Source organism: Thermobia domestica, chromosome 17 (assembly GCF_964235325.1).
Source record: "Thermobia domestica chromosome 17, izTheDome1.hap1.1, whole genome shotgun sequence".
Lineage (NCBI taxonomy): Eukaryota > Metazoa > Arthropoda > Insecta > Zygentoma > Lepismatidae > Thermobia > Thermobia domestica.
In genome coordinates, this window is record NC_137470.1 from 97,424,402 (window position 1) to 97,449,168 (window position 24,767).

Here is a 24,767-nt window from a genome sequence, read left to right on the forward strand (position 1 = left end):
CTACCAGAGATAACCCATTGAATTTTATCAGAACTTGTCAAGAGTTTAATAATAGATCTGATTTCCTACGAAGTATTTTCGGTATTGATTGCAAAATGTGTGATACAAATGGTAAAAATGATATATTATTATCATGTTTGAAACTTTATGATGAGGATTTTTCTTCTACTTGAATTACAGGTAAAATAATAGGTTTATGTGAAGATGAAGTATACTGTAAATAACGATGCAAAGCTTGTTGATATAATTTTTACTTTTGTTGTATACTAAGATCCCGAGGTTTTAAAATTTTATTGATTTTTACATATGAACGTGACTGATGTGAATCTACGGATTTAGGATTGGATTGAATTTAATGTACAGTATTTTCAGGAACTAAAGTCACTTTACCTAATCCTGACATACTTAACGACTAAAAATACTACTTCCTACTGCTCCAAGAATCGGTCCCAAGATTAACTGAGGTAGTGTACCACCTTTTTGTAGTAAGAACTTCGTTTTCTTCAATGCCGTACGCTGCTGAGATAGAGCACGCAAGATCTTTCTATGTCTACATAAACATTGTTTTCGAGAATTTAAACGGATGTTTCCTTTTATTGGATTTTAGCTAATTGAGAAATTGCTCTTATTAAATCCCCTGAAGTATTCTGTAAAATTTGTTTCGTTTTGTACTCTTGCATTTGCACAAAGGATACAGCGTGTTGTAGAGTTGTTTCACCTTCAACATCTCGATGCAGACTAAACAAAGATCTCTGTATGCATGTCTTTTAAGTTAGCGTAAACACATAATTTCATTGGGAAAAATATATTTACGTATTCGCAATGCATCGTTTGTTTTCTGTGACAGGTCAAATAATACTTAAATGTGAGGCTAGCGTCTTACTTCTACATATTCACGATTTGTTTACTATACCGAGCGGTAATTTGTCTAGCTAAATATTGTAAATGTAATTTATCACGAGGATTTATAATTCTATAATGTAATGTGCTTTCCAATTAATATCACGTGCATGTTTTCCTTTGTGAAATAAATTCTGAATAATATATATTACAATTAACTTTTAGGATGTGCATACTTTGTAAATAAATTAGCAATATCACTATTGGTTTCTAACATTAAATCATCAAATATTAATAATGAATTTTCTTTAATTTCTAATTTTTTTGTGTCAGGCATTCGCTCTACAAAACGTATTTTGAAATTTGCATCTAAATTTATTTTACTGCATCATAACACCACACAATACCATTAAATTTTATACTAAATATTTGGTCACGTTCATTAAGTAAACGATTTACAAAAAAGGTTTTTAATCCGCCCCCGATGGACCAGCAATTAAAATAGTAGAGGGATGTTGAAACTTTAACATCATGTACTCAAATGAATGCATACAATACAACATTTATTTTATATACATTCACACATTTAACATCAAGCTTCCACAGGAAATTTAATATTTTCAAAATCTATAAGTGTTCGGAGTTTAAACAGTAAACGAAATGGTTAAAAATCACTGGAAAAAATAATATTAAGGCTCTCGAGTTAAAAATCACAATTATAGAGTGTACTTCTAATCTTCCATACGAAGCGATCCAACAAAAAATTGCACAACAAACGAAGTGGTTGAAAATAAATTAAGAATAAATAAGAAATGCATTAGGGAAAATAAATTAGGCATAAATTAAGAATACATAATTTAAATGGTTCACAATCTACGATTGTTCTTTGGAATTTCTATACAAAGTAACACGTCAAAAGGAAAGAAGAGACATTAATACAAGTCACATTCACTCGTTCGTGGGGCTGTAACCGTAAAGTACATTTGTACGTTTTCTTATTTGTTCATCGTCAGTCATATCATGTTCGTCAATACGTTTCCGTTTTTTTTGACCTCACGGTGTGTCTTTGTCTCCCCACAGCTAAAGATACGGAACCCTGGTCAGCGCACGATACTGTTTGGATTTTCTGTTTGTGTTTACTCTAATTATCCGGACACTAATTTATAGAAACTCTCAGTTAATTTTCTGAGAGGTCCTATCATTAAGTGCAATCTCCTAATTTTGAAAGTATGCCGAACATCCCCTTGGACATTTGTTATTCTCATAGCGAAATTTTTTCGCGTAAACCGATAAAGGTTGTAAATTCCCAACATTCTGGTATTTCATTTGTCAGATCACACAAATACTTTCCGAGCGGTAAGAAAAGTTCATCTTTTTTTCCATACGTACTCCCATGCGCAAAAATATTGCGCGTATACTGTAACTCACAATTTTTCGCAATTATTCCATTTTCCATAGGTTTATTGGTAAAATTCAGTTATTAGTACGTGGAGATAATAGAAAGCAATCCATCTAAGGAGATATTTCCAAAACATATAATAAAATAATAAAAATATAAGCAAAAAACTAAATTATGTTCGGTTTTGTGTATACTGGCAATAATGTTTTCGAGGGAATTTTTGGAGTAGCACAGCACGATTGCAGAGGGAATAACAAGATTAGCTGAATCAAGGAACTGGAAATTGGAGTAAAATATTGCATTTATTGGCTTAAATCTAGGGTGTAAATTGTCTGCCAAATATAAATTAGCTTCTGTAAGCAAGATGTTATACGGAAATATATAAACAAAGAGAAAAACTGTTGTCTTAAGTTTGGAAGTGACATGCTCTATAGCCATGAGCATTTATTTCTTAAGAAAAAGATAGACAACAAAAGAAAATCTGTGTGGTTAAGTGGGTAGAGTAACGGACTAGTAATTCTTATACTGTTTTGACACCAGATCGAATCCCATCCGGTCATGTTCAATTTTTTTTCTTTACAAAACATTGTAGAAAGTATATAATTTTTGTGTTAATAAGTAACGAAATAATATAATAATGAAATAACTTTTTGTTTTTCTGATGACGTATTTATTCAGAATTAGCTTACTATTTATTACTAATAGCGATTGTTTTTAGTTTATGGTATGGTATGCTTAACCGTTCCCTCTCCGTTTTTACACAGCTTCAACTCACTGCGAGTGTCTGTGAGTCAGGAACAGGAAAAAACAAAACAAGAGCAACCTACAGCTTTACACACAGCGTGAGGAACACAGTCACAGCGATAGCTCGTTGTCATGAAGAAAAAAAATGTTCTAGTGTTTCTGTGTGTGTGTTTCTTTTTAAAGTATTGACTCTCTCTCTCTCTTCTTTTGTTTCATATCCACAAGTGCAACAAATGCAAGTCTGTGTGAAAAAAATCAAGAGTGCTTTCTTTAAACAAAACTAAATTTTACAGCTCTCTTTGTGAGGAACGCGAATGCTTCCAAAAGATGCCATGAATATTAACTATAATCGTACCGAATTATACAGTAGCGTGAAAAACTGATAATAAAATGATGTAACATGCATAAGCTTTTTTTTCTAGAGTAACCACACATTAATCATAACAAATTAAATTTTTGGGATTACTAATTGTCACATTACGTGTCGGTGTAGGCCTATTCGTTTTCACATTCGAGCGACGAAAGAAGAAAGTGTGGTGATAGTTATAAAAACCGAATACCAGATTTCAATAAATTCAAGTTACATGGCTCCTACATATCGACAAAAATGATTTTTCGATGTCTGTCCATCTATTTGTCTCTCGGTTCGTCACGCTTTTACACGCACTCAAATAGAGGCCATACTGTTCAACGTATCTGCACCGAATTCTAGACATAACGTTTTAATAACATAATATCTTTCGAATTTTATGTCCTTCGACACCTAAAAGCAAGGGTAATTTACTGAAGGATTAAAATTTAAAATAATTCAATTTTCTCAAATAAAAAAAAGCTGTGACGATTTTATTTACTTTTGATAAATATATATTTTATTAACAAATCTCCACCACATATGAATAATTTTTCTGAAAAAATATATATGGTGTAATTTACTGTATGGTATACGTTCTTTTTGCACAATTTTCTCAACCACATTTCATAAATAAACGTATCATTGATTACCTAACAATATGACAACTCGTTCGAAGGAGTAGCTTAATCTTAGGGTGAGCTTTCCCCCGATGGTTTTCCCATTAACGCCTCAGGCAATTTTGTTCATATTTCGTAAAGAAATATTTCATTAATAAACTAACATAGAGCATAAATAGTTTATTCCGATAACATACAGAAGAAGTGGTTTTCTCAAGGGTTGATTTTTTTGGACAATTGTCTCAGTAATAACTGAGACAAATTTGTTCTAATTTCAGTAAAAATATTTTCTGTAATAATCTTACAATATGGTATAACTCGCTTGTTCCGAAAAGAAAAATCCAAAAGAGATAGTTTACTTTGACAGTGAAATTTTTCCCGACGATTTGCTTAAAAATTACTCGATATACTGTCAAAATTACAGATAGAAGAGTTTACCTTTGGGGGTAAGCTTTTCCCGATGACCTTCCTAAAAGCAACTCAGGAGATGTTTGTTGTTCATATTTTATAAATACGTGTTACATAAATAACCTAGCTATATGGTATAATTCCCTCATCCGGAAAATCTAGAAATGGTATATTACTTTTGACAGTAAGTTTTACCCTGCGATTTTCTCAAGAACGACTTAGACGATTGTGTTCGTATTTCATAAATAAATGTTTTATGAAAACACTAACAATATAGCATAGCTTGTTTGTACTGAAAAGATCCACAAGGGATAATTTATTCTTGGGGGTGACTTTTTGCATAATTTTCTCAGAAATTACTCAGACGCTTTTACTTATAGTTAACATACAATTATATCCTTTATAATTCTAATATATGGGTCAAGTTATTTCTAACGGAAATATAACCAATGGGTACTTTACTTTTGGGCCTGAAGTTTCTTCTAGCAAAGTTTTCCAAAACATTATTTTATTCGCAATTTCCCAAATAAATATTTCAATAACAGTTGCAGCCTAACATAAGTCAGTGTAAAAAATTCGAGCGAGAAACTACAGTGCGTTTACTCCGTACTCTTTCTTAAATATATTTTTAAATGTTACACCTAATCACAATTTTCCGAACAAAATCGAAACTTCTTTTTAAATGTGCCTTGTTTTGGTCAAATGGTTCAAGTGCATTGGTTCTGGATTAGATTTCCAGTGAGAGCTAGTGTATCTTCATCCAAGAGATGTGACACGTCGGTGCAAAGAAGAAAGTGTCTAAATAAGCCTAACCAAGCTAATCAACAAAAGAAATAATACAATGTTACGAAATTATCGTAGAAACGTTGTTAATATTAGATAGGTTCGACTGGAATGTCCAAACAATTGTCAATTCCAAAGGTCTTTGTGTTCGTCCGGCGGGAGCTCATGTGGTTCGGATTTCACGTTAATCAGTAGGTCCACGTCTCATATAGCCTCGCTGCTGAAAGGGACGATAAACTCAAAATCACATCACACATCTTTGTTTTCGCCTTTGTTTTAGCTCATAAATGTCTCTGTTCATAAGCTCCTTAGTGGTTAGCGTACGCGCCTTTGGCGTGGAAGACCCGGCTTCGATTCCCGGCGAGAGCTCACGTGGTTCGGAGTCCACGTTAATCAGTAGGCCGACGTCTCATATAGCTTCGTTGCTGAACGAGACGTTAAACACAAACTCAATGTCTTTGTTCATAAATGTCTTTGTGTATGGTTTTGCATATACGTGGCATGGACATTAAATTTTGATTTCTACGCCATATGTATCTAATTACATACACACCTATAGAACGAACACAACAAACTTGGAATATCTACATTGTTTGCGTATGGAAAACAATCACGCTCTACTGTACAGGACAGCCGTGAGTATGGAATTCCATACACATGGCAATCAATGTATTAAGAAATGTATAATAATAAGAATTAATAATAATAATAATAATAATAATAATAATAATAATAATAATAATAATAATAATAATAATAATAATAATAATAATAATAATAACAGAAAACGATACGATCACTTGCATAATTTATAAATATAAGTTAACATTTAATAAACATATAACTGCAATGGAATTAAGTTGTTTCTCTCTCTCCCTGAACGCTACAGCCCTTATTGTTCTAAGGCGTAGAAGAGAACTTGTGGCACCCACGATTTGGGGCGGTATGTGGTCACAACTTGGTATTCCTTTGTTGTTAGTCCTAGCTTTCTAGACGGATGCAGTTATTACCGGTAGAATATACAAGCAAATAGACTTTTGTATTACTATTAAAGTAAATAATTACACTCATTCCTTCAATGTGATACTTGTGGTTGCTTAACCGTATACAGACAGCTGATCCATGGAAAAATCGTTAATAATAATAATAATAATATAATAATAATAATAATAATAATAATAATAATAATAATAATAATAAATAACAGGAACTCGACAAATATTCTTGCAAATAATAGGAAAAAGTTTGCGTCACACTGTTCACTTTGCTGGACACACCAGTGTGGCGCGTTATACCGATTGTGGCACACTGGAATATAGGGTATGTTTTTTTTATTATTTTTTCCCAACTATTCCAACTGCTTCAATTGAAATGGATCTATAATAATAAGAGAATGAATTTTGTCTTCTTACCCTTCAATTTAGAAATAAGGTTCGCGAGAATTTCATAAAAGAATAATATACTCAGAATTGTATATAGTAGTTTCATTTATTCGAAATTACATACCGGTACTTCCTGCAACTGTTTTTTGATTGAAATGATTTTAAATGAAATTTTTATAATAAGTTTTACGTCCCACGATTATGCCGGATAGGCTAAAGGAGACAGTGATGATAAGAAATGAATGAAATGGTGGAATGAAAAAAGTGGGATAAAACGGGAGAACCTTGAGAAAACCCAGGCACACAGTGTTTGTCCAGCACAAAGTTCACTTGGCGCGAGCATAGATCGAACCAAGGACTCCATGCACCAAAGGTGAACGCTCTACCACTGAAACACCGTGGTCTCTGAAATTACTTATGGAACTACCGAGAACTATGCTGTAATATTTGAATGTGCTCCAAGTTTACAATAATTAGTTTAGTTAAATTCATTATTAACAATTAAATAATTGCATTCATTATTAACAGGTAAATGCTGCTGATGCAAAGACTTAAATCTAGCGATACCGCGAGCGTAAGTATTAAACAGAGAGATTTTAAAGAGCCCCCTGAGCTGGGGGCCCTGGACTCCATTGGCTCCGCCCTTAATCCGCTAATGCATATAGATTATAAATTAAAGGGAACGGGCCGGGTCCGTTCTAAAAATTCCGGCCCGTGCAGACCTCTAGCTCCTGTGTATATGCTATCTGAAAATACAGTAGAGTTTCGCTTATCCGACATAAAACAGGCAGACAGAACGCCGGATAATATGGATGTGTTAAGGAAAGAGCTATAAAAAGTCAAACTATGATATAATTTTACACATTACGCATCTAATTATCATCTTTGCAAGAAACAAATATAATGCATTGACTCAGTGACGTATCCAGCGTGAGGTCCTGGAAGCTGTCCCTTACCAAACCTCAAGCACTTTTTAATAAACCTACTTTTTCCCTTTTGAGGTTTTTTTTTATGTCAGATTACTTTGAGTCAGTGTCCAAACTGTGGACAATGTGTTGTTGTTATAATTCTAACAAGTAACACTTCCCAAGTGTAACACTCCGATTTTGATAAAATTTGGCAGGTAGATACTATACATAAAATAAAGAAATAAGTGCTTATTATTATTATTATTATTATTTTTGCTGAAAAACGGTTTTAGGGGGCAAAAGCCCTCACCCAAAATTTGAAAGTTGACGCTCGAAAGGCAAAAACAAGTGGACCAAAGTGAACGAAATTGTGAACAGATATTGCGGACATAAAATTAGGGAATACGTGTTTTGTATTTTCCTGGAAAAAAACGGTTAGGTGGGGCACAGATCCCTCCAAACCTTTGATCATGAAATATCAAAAGTGCTAATAACAGTAAGTCAGAAGTGCCTAAATTTACATGAAGAATTGAAACAAAACTTTGTGTTAGGACAATAAGCAAAAAATAAACAAATTCGGCTTTTTTATTTCCTGCGAAAAAACGGTTTTAGAGGACAAAAGGTCCTTCCCATGAATTTTGAAATTTGACGCAAGAAAGGCAAGAGAAAATGTACTGAACTGAATGAAATTGTTCACAAATGTTGTAGAGGTAAGATGGGGAAATACGTGCTTCGTATTTTCCTGAAAAGAGAAAAAAACCTTTTGAGTGGACCGAGGCGTTGAGTGTCGGAAGGATTGGACCGAAGCGAATGAAGTTGTCTGTAGATATTGGATATGAAAAATAAAGCCTCTCGTGTTTCACAAGTGTCTCCATCAGATTTCTTCAAATTTGGCAGATCAACAACAAGCACAAACAGTATAGCGTATTTTGTAGTATTTCACGAGGCAACTTTAACCCTTACAATGTTTTTCCGCATAAACAAAAACACGTGCCGATTAATTTCCTGTTTGCTGTAGATGTGCCAAAATTGATAGGGACATCTTTAAAACACGGAAGTCCTTATTTTTACATACAGTCTATACAATATCTACACACAATTTCATTTGCTTCGGTCCACTCCTTCCTGCACTTTTACGGTAATATTAACTTTTTTTTGGAAGGGCTCTAGGCCCCAACACTGTTTTTTCATACAAACTAAAATGCATTTCATTTATTGTTTTGCAAATTGTCCCTATACGAAGTTTCGTTGCAATTCTCCATACTCTTTAGGAACTTCTGACGTATACATACTTATTTGCACTTTTGATATTTCGTAATCAACAACTTAGAAGGTCCGAGCCCCACTCAATCGCTTTTTTCCAGGAAAATACGAAACACAATTACCTCAATTTACGTCTAAAATGTCTGTGTTCGATTTCAAAATTTTGGGTGGGGAATTCTGCCCCCTAAAACCAATTTTTCGCAGAAAATAAACCCGTTTTTTTTGTTTTGTTTTGTTTTGCGTATTGTCCCTACACAATGTGTCGTTCCAATTCTTCATGTCCTTTAAGCACTTCTGACATACTGTTATTAGCACTTTTGATATTTCACGATCAAAGTTTTGGAGGGGTCTGTGTCCCATCGAAACGTTTTTCTTTTTTTCAGGAAAATACGGAACCAATATTCCCTCATTTTTCGTCTACAATATCTGTGCACAATTTCATTCATTTCGGTTCACTTCTTCTTGCCTTTCGGGCGTCAACTTTCATCATTTTGGATGGGGGATTTTGTCCCCTAAAACAGGCATTCGTTTAGTTTTTGCGTATTGTCCATACACAAAGTGTCATCGGAATTCTTCGTCCTTTACACAAATCAGACATATTGTTACTAGCACTTTTGATATTTCATGATCAAAGGTTTGGAGGGGTCTGCGTCCCACCTAACCGTTTTTTCCAGGAAAATGCAAAACACGTATTCCTTCATTTTACGTCTGCCATATCTGTGCACAATTTCGTACACTTTGGTCCACTTGTTTTTGTCTTTCGGGCGTCAACTTTCAAAATTTTGGGTGAGTGCTTTTGCCCCCGTAAAACAGTTTTTCCGCAGAAAATAAAAAACATGTATTCGTTTATTTTATGTGTAGTATCTGCCTGTCAAATTTTATCAAAATCGGAGTGTTACACTTGGGAAGTGTTACTTGTAAGAATATACCGTAATGCCATTGATACCAGGTGGAATTAAAGAACACTTTTAAATGGGATTATAATTTCGTTTCCGGTCTGTTTATAACATTACTGTATTAGAACGATACACTCATTGTCATTTGCTATTTTTGTTATGTGATATAAGTAGCAGACAGTTTTCCTTACATGTATCTAGAAAATATTTTTTGATTTCGTGTGAGTTAGAATTAAGTTTGACCGGTTCATAAATGACAAGTAAGAAACGTTTAAGAGAAATACAGAACTGTTGCATTATTATTATTATTATTATTATTATTATTTTTGTTATTATTATTATTATTATTATTATTATTATTATTATTATTATTATTATTATTATTATTATTATTATTATTATTATTATTATTATTATTATTGATATTTTTGAAACATTAGAATTACGTGCTTACGAGGATTCGTGTCGGGTCCCCTCCGAAAAGAAAAGCTGGATATGTGCCTGCACTGAATGATAGACGTATGAGTCAAGGTATAGACGAGCGTGCTAGGCGATCGAGTCCGGAGCATCAAGAACAGACTAAGACCACAACTTGCAGTTCTTCTTGCCGATTGATGCTGCTTTTTACCTGCTATGATATGTCGGATAATAATGTGAAATAAACGAAGGTCAAGACCATGGCGTATTGGTGTTTCATGCACCTAAACCTGTAAAATATTTGTGCCGAAAACATCTTTCACTCACTACCTAAATTTGAGAGTATGATCGCTCATCTTGCCTTATAAAGTATAGTCTTATAAAGAATATATATAGCATAATAAAAACCTTAAGACCAAATTCAATGATTTTCTATAGTGTTCTTTTTTAATAACGGGAAACTTGTTTATTTCGTCACGATAAATCACGTTTGATACTAAGATGTCTGTTTCTGACTATATATATTTTTCATACTTTATTGTAGACAATTTTTTTTCAAGAAAAGAGTATGATAAAGGAAGCTATACAACACCATAAACTGAAAGCAATCGGTATTACTAATAGTACACTAATTCTAAATAAATACGTCATCAGAGGAAACAAAAAGTTATTTCCTAATTGTATTGTTTCAGTTTTATTAACATAAAAATTATACACTTTCTACAATGTTTTGTAAAGAAAAAAAAATTGAACAGGACCGGATGGGATTCGATCTGGTGTCAAAACAGTATAAGAATTACTAGTCCGTTACTCTACCCACTTAACCACACAGATTTTCTTTTGTTGCCTATTTTTTTCTTAAGAAATAAATGCTCATGGCTATAGAGCATGTCACTTCCAAACTTAAGACAACAGTTTTTCTCTTTGTTTATATATTTCCGTATAACATCTTGCTTACAGAAGCTAATTTATATTTGGCAGACAATTTACACCCTAGATTTAAGCCAATAAATGCAATATTTTACTCCAATTTCCAGTTCCTTGATTCAGCTAATCTTGTTATTCCCTCTGCAATCGTGCTGTGCTACTCCAAAAATTCCCTCGAAAACATTATTGCCAGTATACACAAAACCGAACATAATTTAGTTTTTTGCTTATATTTTTATTATTTTATTATATGTTTTGGAAATATCTCCTTAGATGGATTGCTTTCTATTATCTCCACTTACTAATAACTAAATTTTACCCATAAACATGTGGAAAATGAAATAATTGCGAAAAATCCGTGAGTTACAGTATACGCGCAATTTTTTTGCGCATGGGAGTACATGTTGCTGTTAGTGTCATGGTAGATTGCTCTGTCTGGCCTGCAGTCGTCAGTAGTTCGTACAGTCTAAGTCTAGCGCACATAGTAATAAATTCGGCTAGTATTACTTGGAAAATTCTAACGACACGTTTTCAGTTTCAATGTCTCTGTAAGTGATAATTAAATGGTCATCATGAATTGGAACCACACTTTAAATTTCATATCTTGCCGTGGTTAAATACCTAAGAAACTTTACCTCATCACTAACGATCACACTCTGCGACATGTCTGTGAGTTGCCCCCATTTGCCATATAATAAATTGGGGTACAGTTTCGCACATTGCCTCAATCCCGTGTACATCCTAATGTTATCATAATTCAACCGTATGCCTTCATGAGCATAATATTCTTCTATATATTTTCGTTTGTCTTCTTCCGTTTTACAATAAGCGGGAAAACCAGATGCTTCCTGCTTCATTTGAAGGAAGGAATTCACATAAGTCTTGAATAGACCACCTGATTTCCCCTATTCAGGATCCAAGAGTTCAAATTCTCATATTTCATGTAGTAGAATGTTATGCTCACTACAAGCGCATTTTTGACCCTTTTTTCGAACCAGATCTTTTACAAAGTTACACAGCGCAAAGTATTTCCATAACTACAATTCTAAAGTGAGATTGAGTAATTGCATTACACATAGGCTTTTATGACATTTAAAATCATAAAAACTTACATCTAAAAAACTTACAATCTAAAATTTTGCATCTAAAACTACAACTCTTCTAACTTATTATATCCCCATGGCAGGGTATTTATCCCATTCTTTAAAACACATCTCTTATCATCCACGCAACTTAAAGCTAACCCTTTTACTTCTATACTATACAAATCGTGCTTATAACTTCTAATCAAGTTCATCTTCTTATAATATTCTTTTTGATTGAACAAGCAGTCTTTATAATCGTTAAATGATAGTTCTTTACTTACAACATTTTTCTTAACTCCTTTTGCTTTCTTACAACATTTATCTTTTTCGAACCTGATTGAGTACATTTTTGATCTTAAACCAACAAATTCTTCTATGATTATTCCTTTAAGTTCATCTTTCATCTTACCAAGTATTTTCTTATTGACCTGTGGTATCTTATATCTGTTATCTTTAGGGTAATCATTCGTGTCGAAGTAATCAATATAATTTTTCATGTCCTCGTACACATCTTCTGTTTGGATATGGTATATATAACTATAGGTTTCTGTATAACATACTTCTATTTTGTCTTGATATTTTGGTTTCATCACATTATGATGGAAATTGTACATTAAATATTTTGATAAATCTAGAATTGACATACCAACATAAATCGGTTTGTTAAATTGCACTTTAATCTTGTTCATGTGAACTGCTACTAAATTTTCCGTAAAAGCTGTAGAACTCTTATAATTTGGTTTTGCTACAAGCTTCTCGTATTTTTTCTCATCACTTACAAGTTTAATATTAACTCTCTTTCTAATATTCTCCATAGTCTTCCCAAATACTGAATTATTCATGAGCTTATAAAAGTCTTTTTCAAAATCATTTGTTGTTTAGTTCTCATTTGTGTGTTTAAATCAATATATTTCTTTAACCAATCTGATTGTTCTAACTCTATTACTCGATGTATCTTGTTAAGTTTTAATCCAAGTGAAAGACATTGTTTTAGGTTTCGATAGTGAATTACATATTTTTCTTTGTCATATAGGGTTGTTAATAGCTTCGATTGTTTTGAACCAGGCGGACATATATTTTGAGGAGCTAATGGATAGTCTTTGTGATAGTCATGTAATTCTTTAGGATATTCAAGATCAACTTCTAATATGTAACCAGTATCAGAATCACCAGGTATATTTGTGAAATCTATTTCTCTTATCTCATCTTCACTTAACCATTTAAATCCCTTATACGGTAAATATTGACTCATTGCCCAGCCATACAAGTTATTGGCATCTAGATACATTAAGTAAGAATCTTCTTTATTCTTATCGTAATCTTTCATATACTTATTACTTGCTTTAACATATCTTTTTGAGCATTGACTAATCCCACCTCTTATACCTTTCTCTACCATTAATACCATATCATAATCCCACAACAATTCTAATTTTATATTTGTCATCTTTAACATTGCATCCCAAGCTAAACCTGGTGCTGTCATATATCAAGCAGGATCAGGGTCATAAGCTTTAAGACATGTTTCTCTAAAGTTCTCAAACACATCTGCTAACAATAATACATCTGTTTTCAAATATAAATCATGGTATTGTCCAAGATTCTTAATGTCAAATGTTTCCCATAATTTCTTTGCATGTTCATAATCTTCATCACTTATATGTGTGTTCATAAGCTTGTTGAAGAATGCTTCCTTTAGCGGTAATTTTCTTTCTCTAAACCTATTCCAATCGTTAACATAATCATATGGGTAAACACCTTTCCTTATTACAAGTTGAAACTGTTCTTGATTAGGATAAAAGTGTTGGATATGTATCCTTTGCTCAGGTTTCAAGTTTGATGACAATTTGTCTAAACTAGAAGCCATAAATCTAAATGAATCTACAAATTTCAATTTAATAGTTCCAACCTTTTTACTGAATGATATGTATCTTTCTTCATTATTGGGTATTAGATCTATTTCTTCTTTATTACATCCAAGCTCTTTTATAAACAAGTGAGAGTCATATCCTGTCAAGTTATGTATGATCACTGGTACAAACTTTAACTTTTAAATTGCAGTTATTACATAGAGGTGCTACAAATTTTCCTGTTATATGATCATGATGCTTAACTTTATGATTTTCTTTTGTATACTCCTGCTTACAGTAATAACAACATTTAGATTCATTGAACTCTTTTCTCTGACCTTTTGTTAATGGTAATTCGTTAATTTGTTTGTATATGTTCGATATGTGTTTAGCTTCTTTTGTTAACAGTCTTATAAATTTATTAGCAGTGTTCTTACCTCTATACAAAACAGGATTAGTTTTACTTCCATCGCTCTTTACTACATAATAACAAAATCCAGATGGCTTATGTTGTTGATATTTTTTCGTATATGGCTCGTTATCTGGATACCATTCTTCACAACCCATAACTTTATGTAACAAACATTCAAAATCAGCATAAATCACAAATGGCATTTTCATTGTGTATTGGTAGTTTTTAAATTCAACACATTTACCTTCTTCAGGCATTATTATTTTTACTGGTTCATTTAACGAACAATCTTGCTCATGTTTATTTAAAGCGTCTTGTGAGTAAAAGTATAACAAACATCTATCACATAAATATTTTCGACCTCTCCATTTAGTTAACTGTGCACATACTAGTCTGCTGAAATCCTTAATCCAACAATAGTGTGTTTTAACTTGATCTTCATTTTGTTCTTTTATATATAATAAATTGACATGATTTTCTTGCTTGTTTTGTGTGTGATGTAGTATATAGATTGAATAGTCTTTATCATATGCATAGACATTTATAGAAATATCAAGTAATTTTTCAGCTTTTGGAATATCGCTTAGTTTTACAGGAAAATGAATATTTTTTAATTTTTCTTCTAAGTATTTAACAGCTTGCTTGTACTTGGAAGGTCGTTGTGTATCTTTATTAACTGGGTATAGTGCAGAACAAATTGAATATAAGAAACATTTTTCATCTTCGTTCTTTACATTTATGATTGCTTGTTTATTTTTAATTTGTTTAGGTAATTCTATGTATGTTGATCCTCTATATGGTGTATATTTGACGATTGCTAGTTGTAAAAAGTTAATGTTTATAAGAGCCCAGCCAGAACCTCTAGCTTGGAACTCATCCATTCTTGTTCTTAATCTTTGTTTCATTTTAGTTATTTCTTCTTTTAAATTACTTGATTGATATATTTCTTGGTTTTCAATGTTAAAATAGAAGTTTCGAGTTTCTTTACCTTTCTTATATGTACAACTTATATAAAGATTAGCTTTTAATGAACTATGTTTACTTAAGCTAATTTGTAATCTGTTTAATATAGCTTTAGTTGTTGCAGTAATATATTGTTCAAGTGGATCTTGCGGTTTGTAATCTGTTGTAAATTCCCATGTTTCTAATCTTCATTTCATTGTTGTTTCTTTGAGCTTTACTTCAATTGGTACTGATTCAACTTTGATTTTTGGTTCTTCAATTACTTCTTGTTTAAATGGGAATATATTTCTAAGCTGTCTTCTGTTTTGTTCATCATCATATTGTTTAAGAAGGTTTATTAGTTCTGCTTTTCTTAATCGGCAATATTTTTTGATTCCCTTTTCTTTACATTGTCGTCTTAACTCTATCACAGTAAATTTACTATAATTACTCATCTTATTTACTATATAAAAAATCTTACTACTCAATTTTTATCTTCGCCGGATTATTTCTGTTCATTTTTGTACTATTTTTACTTCCATTTATCTTAATACAACGCTTAACATTGTACACTCCTGCCATTGTCTACATATTACGCGTTGTATTAGAACACGACTTTGATGAGAATAAACCATCAAAGTCACATATACACATATTAAAATTAAATCATTTTTGTAAACTTACTCATCATCGTCATAATCATCACTACCATATTTATATTCATCATCACTACTCAAATCAGATGTTTTTTGTTGCATTATTAATAATTATTTTTCCTTTAACAGTATTTGCTTCTCTAGTAGTGCTGCTAAGAGTTTAAGATCATGATGAATTAGTTTAAGTCTATCATGTAATAAATCAAATTCTTTCTCCATATTTATTATATAGAAAACCAACAAAAATGAGATAAATTTAAAACATCTAAGAATAAAAACGAACATGTGAATATGACTAGTGCTAAGGAAATATTATCTTACAAACTTATATTTGATTGTGTATGTAAACATTTAGATATTGGTGGTTATAATGATGAAGACAAAATAAATTTTAGCGTATCCATAGGTATGTTAGATCATTTGTTCAAGAAAGCCACTAAAGAAAACAACTCATTTCTTATACAAAACATTCTCTATGCAAACGTTATGAATTTGTCTGATAAGATATTAGACTCACTGACTGATGAACAATGGTTATCTATAGGTTATGTTGATTATTAGGAGGAATATAACTATGATCACATTACAGAAGACTTCATACGTAAATATCTGCAGAAATTTAATTTGAGGGAAATATGTTCATGGAAAAAGTTATCGGAAGAGTTTATAAGAGAATTAGCTGATAAAGTTGATTGGGAGATTATTTCAGGAAGCCAAGACTTATCAGAAGACTTTATAAGAGAATTTGCAGATAGAGTTGATTGGAAAGAAGTATCGTATAATCAAAACCTATCTGAAGAATTTATTAATGAGTTTATAGATAAAGTTGATTTTGATGCTATATCTTATGGAAACAAACTTTCTGAAGCTTTTATACGAGAACATGCAGATAAAGTTTCTTGGGGGCGCTTATCTGGAACTCAACAATTATCAGAAAACCTTATAAGAGATTACGCCGATTAAGTAGATTGGGAAATAATTTCACTGTTTCAAAATTTAACAGAAGGATTTATTGCATAGTTCAAAGACAGAGTTTATTGGCATAACATTTCAATTTATCAAAACCTCTCTGTAGAGTTTATATATTTATTTAGACATTATGTAGATTGGAGAGTTATAATAAGAAAATGTCATAATAATTCTGATTTAGGTGGTATATTGAATTTAGCGTTCGATGTTACAGCAGATGGTTTGTTTAATGTTTAACTAATTACCTTTTATGACTATTATATCATAAAAGTCGTAACCTTAAATATTAGATATTAACCTTAATTATCTTTTATGACTATTATATCATAAAAGTTGTAACTTTAATTATCTAATATTAACCTTAATTATCAGATATTAAAAGATCATATAAACAATCAATTTCTTTAACCAATTCTTTTTCTGATAGAGGTGTCCAAAACTCATTACCCTTACCTTTACGAATATCTAGTTCTTGCTGCATTAGGTTGAATAGCTTAATACTGTTAGGATCTCTAAACTTTTCATATATTATTACATGATTCGATATTTTTCTTCTACGTCATTAAGAGGCTTATATAGACTTCTCTTTTGGCATCTGATAGCATAATAAGGGAAAGGATCATTAGGTTTGTTCTTCTTATATATGATTAGGCAATTATCTTTTGAAACATCATCTGTATATGGTGCTGCGATTGTTTTAAGATGATTTATTTTCTTTTGTTGTTTATCATTGTTTATACGTAATTCATTCATTTGTTGTTCTATTTCTGGTAGTCTTGTTTGTAACTCTTCTTGATCTTCTTGATTTTTTTTAAAATTAGAAACGAAATAGTCTTCGATAATATCATAGCATTTGTCATAGGAGTCTTGTGATACCCATAAAGCAATAGCGAGAAATATCTTTTTATACATATATGTTCCTGAGATTAGATTGTTTATTTCGTTACCAGCTAGTTTTACTGTGTAAGATGAGTTTCTGAAGTTCCTAGAATCCCAGGAACTTCGAAGTTTGTTGTAGTAATCTAATAGCTCTTTTGATTCTTTATTTTCTAACCAGTTATCAAACCTCTTACCACCACTCTGACACAACTTAGTAGCATTGAAATATCCTGTACTCTTATCTATAATCATTTTAAAATCACCGAAAATACCATACCAAAAGTTATCTTTAATCTGTTCATAGCAAATATCATTTAAACTAAGAGAATTATTTATAGTACTCATATTTATTATATAGAAAATCTTTATTTTTTATTTTTTATTTTTTTTGCCGGAGCATCACGCTCTTGACATAGCTTAGTAGCATTGAATTAACCTGTATTCGCCTTTTATGGAATAATAACCATAAAAGACAACATTTATTTTTACACTACAACATTACTTTCATCTATCCAGCTATTATGTGAATCATCAAATCCTAACCATTTAACGTATACTTTATCACCTTTCTTTCTTAACACCTTTTCCACCAAGTATTCATCTTTATGTTTCGTCTTTAATAGTTCTGGTTCGTAAAATCTACCTTGTACATCCTCTTCTTCTAAATCTTTAATTCTATATGTAGGCGGATTAGATGGAATAACTTCACTAATAAATACTTCTGTTGACTAATTAGGTGTATATCCTTTCTCAAATAACCCTTTCGATTTACTTATACGAACATGATCACCTAACTTGTATTTGGGTTTAACACGCCTATATTCTTTCTTATACACTTTCTCCAATATTGTTCGCTCATTCTTCTTATTAACTTCTATAGGCTTTAAACCAATTGTTCTATGTACTCTATTATTATACTCACTAACCAATGTTGGTAATATCTCTATCCATTTATAATTTCCTTGTGTTGTAAACTTCTTCCACATGTTCTGTTTACGTGTTCTATTAAATCTTTCAACAACAGAAGCTTTCTTACCACTATAGGTTGAATAATGATTAATCTTATTTTTTTCCATTAACTTCTTAAACTCTTTATTGTAAAACTCTTTACCTTGATCAGTTTGTAAGTTACTAGGTTTTCTCGTTCTTAATATGGATTCGAATGCTTCTGTAACATTTTTACCACTCTTATCTTTAACAGGAACAGCAAACGCATATTTTGAAAACACAGCTATAATCGTTAGCAAATACTTATAATTTAATTTGGAAACACCTTTTAATACTCCACTATCCATTTCTACAAGATCAGCTTGCCAAAGATCATCAATACCTTTTATAACTACACTTAATCTGTCAAAGTTTTTTCTAGATGGTTTGTGAATTTCTTCTATAATGTCTTCTCTAATACCTTTACCATCATATAGTCAATCATTCTTTTTAACGAATTGAGTTTTAGTAACACCACATACAGAGCAAATACCTTTTTTTAGATACCTTCCATTCTTTGTTTTTTCTATCCTAATGGTATCTTTCTCCGTATCTGTCAATTGGTTACATTTAACACAATACATTATCATTACTATTTATTGTATAGAAGATCAACGAAAAAAAATTATCATTACCTAATAATATACTTTTAACATTATCGTCATCATCACTTGATTCGTTTTCATCTTCTGTTTTTATATACATAATAATCAATAATAACTTACCTTCTTTTAAATCAGAATCTTTGGATGGTCTAATTGTTAACTGATCATTTATATTAAAGTGTAATGGAAAACTTTTAACTAAAACGTCATTTAAAATAAGTCTATAAGATGTTTATTAAGACTCGATTCTATATGCATTAACCTACCTCTATAAAGAAATTTGTAGGCAGCAGCTAAATTATATACAAAAATGCAGGTTTCCCAAGATCATCTTCTGCCAATCGACATGGAAATTCAACAATTTCTTTTCTTGTAAGTAAATTAAACTCTTCTTTCACTGATTCAAGATGTTCTAATGCTACAACATCTTGTTTATCAATAGCATTAAATACATTAACCAATCTTTTATTCTTAAAATCAACCCAGGATGTAAAAACTTCTCTAGATTCTGCATTATACTTTTAACATTACCAAAAATATCCATATTTATTATATAGCAAACGTCTTTAGGAAAGCTCTCTTTCTGTGTACATTATAACAAACAATAATTGACCTTCTTCCATAGCTGAATTTTTAGTTGGTTTAATTGTAATTATATCATTCTTGTTAAAGCTAAAAGGTATATTTTCAATCAAAGTATCACCTAAATATACCTCTAGAAAGTATTTATCCAAACTTAATTCCATGTGCTTTATTTTCCCGTTATAGAGAACTTTGTAACCATTAGAAAGATTAAATATTCTAAAGATTGGCTCCTTAACGTTTTTAGCTCTTAATCGATATAATAGGGGTATGGTTTCTTTCTGCATAATTCATTTAGTAGTATCCATTCTAATCTTTTGAAAATCTTCTTTCTTGATGTATGTGTCTTGTAACGTTTCTAACGCATCTTCAAATCATTTTCTATCGTTCTCTAATTGAGCTTCTATTGACCTAAGTTGACTTACGCTAACATCATTTAAATTCTCCAACAACTTTAATTTTTTTTCACTAATATCAACGTTATCTTTTCTATCTTTAACATTACCAAATATATCCATACTCATTTATTATACAGAAAATGTCCATCCTAATTTTTCAGAACATTTCTTTAACATCTCTAGTTGTTTAGATGAGTGCTTTTTCAACAGATGGTACAAAACACATTTTAAGTTAACAAAGGAGTATTGTTTAAGTACATAAACAATACTCCTTTCGGATACAGTTCTTTAAAGGTTTCGTATAAGTTTTCGAATTCGTTTATAAGTGTTTCTTCCATATGTCGTAAGTTTAATGGTTTTTGATCGGTAAGGTGATAGTGTATTAAATAAACATCATCATAATATTTTGTGTATTTGTTTTTCTTTTGTACTTCTAAAACATCTTTTGTTGATATTAAATCTTTTGATATATCCCTAAATTCATCATTTAACACCTTGAACACATCTTCAGAAATAATTCTATCCTGTAAAGCTTGCAAACGAGATAGCTGTAACTTAAATCTTTTTATAGTATCATACCATGGTTTTCTTGCACAAGCAGCTCTCATTCCTTCATTAGTACTGTAAACAAAACCATTCGCTACAGAACAATAATCACTAATGTAACTGCTCATACCTTTTGTTAATGACTTACTACCACAATTACTGCATTTTAATGGTCCGGTGGTATAATTTGATAACATATCCTTTAAGGTAATTATTGGATATAACTTTACCAACTCTTCTTCCGTGTACAAAAATTTAGGTATTAACATTTTCCATACCTGAACAACTGTATATGCGTTGTTTTTATCTTTTAAGTCTATCTTACTATTATAACATCCCGAAAATACCAACAAAAAATAAATCTAACTAGTGCATCTAGTTAATCCTCATGCTTCTCAAAATAATGTAAAAATCTATTGTGTATAGCTTCCATATTTATCTTAAAACTTTTATGAATATAAACCATAAAGGCACTTAAACTTATTCATTTTTAATCATATACATAACATCACTAAAAGAATACCCTTGATTTAGAAGATTTAAAACCTTAACACAAAGATGACCACATATAACTAAATTAAAGTCTTGTATTCGTTCGTCATTGTAAAATAAGTTTTTAGTACCAAGATATTGTACTAGTTGTTTAGGAGGAACACCGCCATAAGAATCGAACAGGTACTTTATGTTGTTATCTTTCCAATAGCATATCCAATGAGTAACAATGTTTTCTGATTTATCAAGGTTAACTACACCACACTCATTTACATAAAGTTTTTGTGGAAGTTCATCACTAATAAATACACCTCTAAATCATTTTATCTTTAATTCTTGAACCAACCTCTCTATATCGAAGTTGGTCAATGGTTTTAGTTTTTTGACTTCTTTAGTTTACCTGCTCCATGTTTTTCTTCCATAGCCATATTGTTTCTTTTTTGTTCTTCAAGTTCTTGTTTATTCTTCTTAGCATCAAGTACAGTTTTAGTAATCGCTGCTGCACCACCTGGTAATGAGCCAACTGCTCCTGAAGCTGCTAAAATGGCTGGAATTGTAAAGATAAAACCACCCATATGCTCATTCTTAATCTTTTTCATTTGTGTAGTATTGAATGTTAAATCCATTCCTTTACCTTCTTTAATTTTCTTGGATTTATCACTAAGTTGTTTCTTTGTTAATACATGATCGATATTTAAATCCTTTAGTTCACCATAAGGAACACTAAACATACAACTTTTAATAGAACACACCTTTCTATTTATTTAAGAGAAAATCTTAGTTTGTAAAAGTACAGTTGTTGTAGCTCCACCAAATTCAATTAAGGAATCATTCTCATCTGTTATCCTTATCTCAAAATTATCAACCTTGTCTTTGGATATAGGGAAAAATAATGGATAAGTAGGCTCATAAATAATACTATGTTTAAACTCGGCATCTGTTTTAAATGATGCTATATTTCCTGTTTCTCTATGTGTGTATTCTGTATCTTTAACAAATATACCATCTGCTATATTACAGTGAACATTTATAGATAGTATCAAACGGATGAAACTTTGGTAACTTACTTCCAATATGTGTTTTGTTTTTTCCTAAAACTTCAAGAACATTAAACCCGAGGACAGTACCTATACCCCAATTGTAACATCATTACTATCAGTTTCTATTTAATATTTTAACTCTATTTCTTAAATGATCTTCGGATAATGTTATGTTGATGGATTGAGATTTTAAATACTCATTAAGTGATTTTATATTATATTGCTCTTCTGGTAGAAAAACTTGTCTACCACCATATGAGAAACTGTTTTTTTCTGTTATCTTTGGAGTTAGATATGTACTCTAAAATCCAACTATTCCTATACTTAAATAGTTGCTACTATTGTCTAATTCGTAATGGAGTTTCTTCTTTAAAACAGAAGTATCACTCGCTAACTTAAATACCTTTGCCATTTATTATATAATAAATGAATGAGTTTGATTTACCAAGAGATATTCCAAGAGAGAAAGTAATCAAGTTAATAGAAGATGTCATTCAAAAGTTAGAATACAGTTTAAAGAAGAAAAAGAGAAAACTACGAATTGTTAAATATGCATACTACACTTTGATCACGTTGTCGGTTATACTTTCTGCAACAACTGGATTTATTAATATTTTTATAGCTGTAACAATTTACTCAATATTAACAACATCTCTTGCAACTGGAAGTGCTCTAATAACAGGTTTGTCTTCTAAGTTAAACATAAGAAAAAGAAAAGATGAATATAAAACCATTGTCACGTGTATTAATTCATTTAAAGAACAGTTAGACATGATAATAACATTAAATGGTGAAATGGATAACGAATATATAAAAAGATACGTTGCTTAAAATCAGAGAAACCCTTAAAGATATAAGATCATAAAAGAGACGATTTTCTCTATAATAAATGAGTAAGAAAACTATTAATTGGGATGTAAAAGAGATGATAAAAGAAGCAACAGTTAAGAAAAGAAATGGAGAGCTTATACCTGATGATATTCGATGTCTTATTGTGGGTCCATCTGGGTGTGGTACAACTTTTTTGTTATTTAATTTTCTATTACAGCCAGGTTGGTTAAACAATAATTACTTTTACATATATTCTAAAAGCATGAATCAGCCAAAGTATGAACAATTAAAAGATCGATTTGAAAAAGCAGAACTAAAATTCAATAAAGAAATAGCAACGTTCTTAAGCAGCAATGGTTGTATTGTGCCTATTGATGAATGTGAAAAATACTCTGTAGTTGTGTTTGACGATTACATTTTAGAGAATCAAGATACTGTTAGAAATTACTTTACAAGAGGTAGACATAGACATTTAGACTGTTTCTATCTTGCACAGACATATTCAAAAGTACCTAAACAGCTTATAAGAGATAACGTTAACTTCCTATGCATATTCAGACAAGATGACACTAATCTTAAACATGTGTATAATGAGTTTGTTGGAAGAGATATACCTTATGATAAATTTAAAGAGATATGTTCAAAATGTTGGCAAGAAGATTATGGTTTTATAGTAATTGATATGACAAGGAAGGTAAACAATGGTAAGTATAGGAACAAAATAAAACACTTTATAAACGTTTGATGTTTTTTCACGTTTATTGACGTTTGTTCGTTTTCTATATAATAAATGGATGAGAAAGAAATTCATAAGAATATTAAGTTAAAGGAGTTCTTGATAAAGGGCTTCAAGTCATGGAAGAAAGAAAGAGCAGGTATATATGATAAATTTAAGACGCAAGAACAGCCTGTAATTGATGCTATTCAAAACTTGGGAAGTGAGATCAAAGAAGTAGCAGAACAAAATAAAAATATAATAACTGAACTTGTTCCAGTTGTACATAAGACGGCTTCAATAGATCCTAGTCTACTAGAAACACCTAAAAAGATAACTTATGATAGTTCTCCAAGTAGTAGTGATACGCCTATAACAGGAGAAATAAAACAAATGAGAAAACAAATTAAAGACGAAGTGGAAGGAGTAGAACCTTTAACAACAGCGCAATCATTTGGTAAGATTAAAACAAAATATTATAGTAAAAGAAATGATAGTGTATATGGAATAAGAACTGTAGAAGATGGAAAAATAATAAATAAGATAGGAAATTCTGAAGTTAAAGTGAGTGGTGATGATTTGATAATTAATGGTAAAACTTATAAAGGAACAGAAGGTCTATGGGAATTAATAACAATGAATACTAATAAAACCATTGAAGATTATGATGATGACGATTTTGAACAGTACAAGGAAATAATAATAGAATCAGATGCTGCCTTCCAAAAATATAATCGAGATAAAAAAGTAGCATCGAATAGAGGTTCTTAGTACATTAATATTATCAAGCCTATTTGGGATAATTATATTAAACCATCTTTACCTCCAACTCCTAAAAGGAC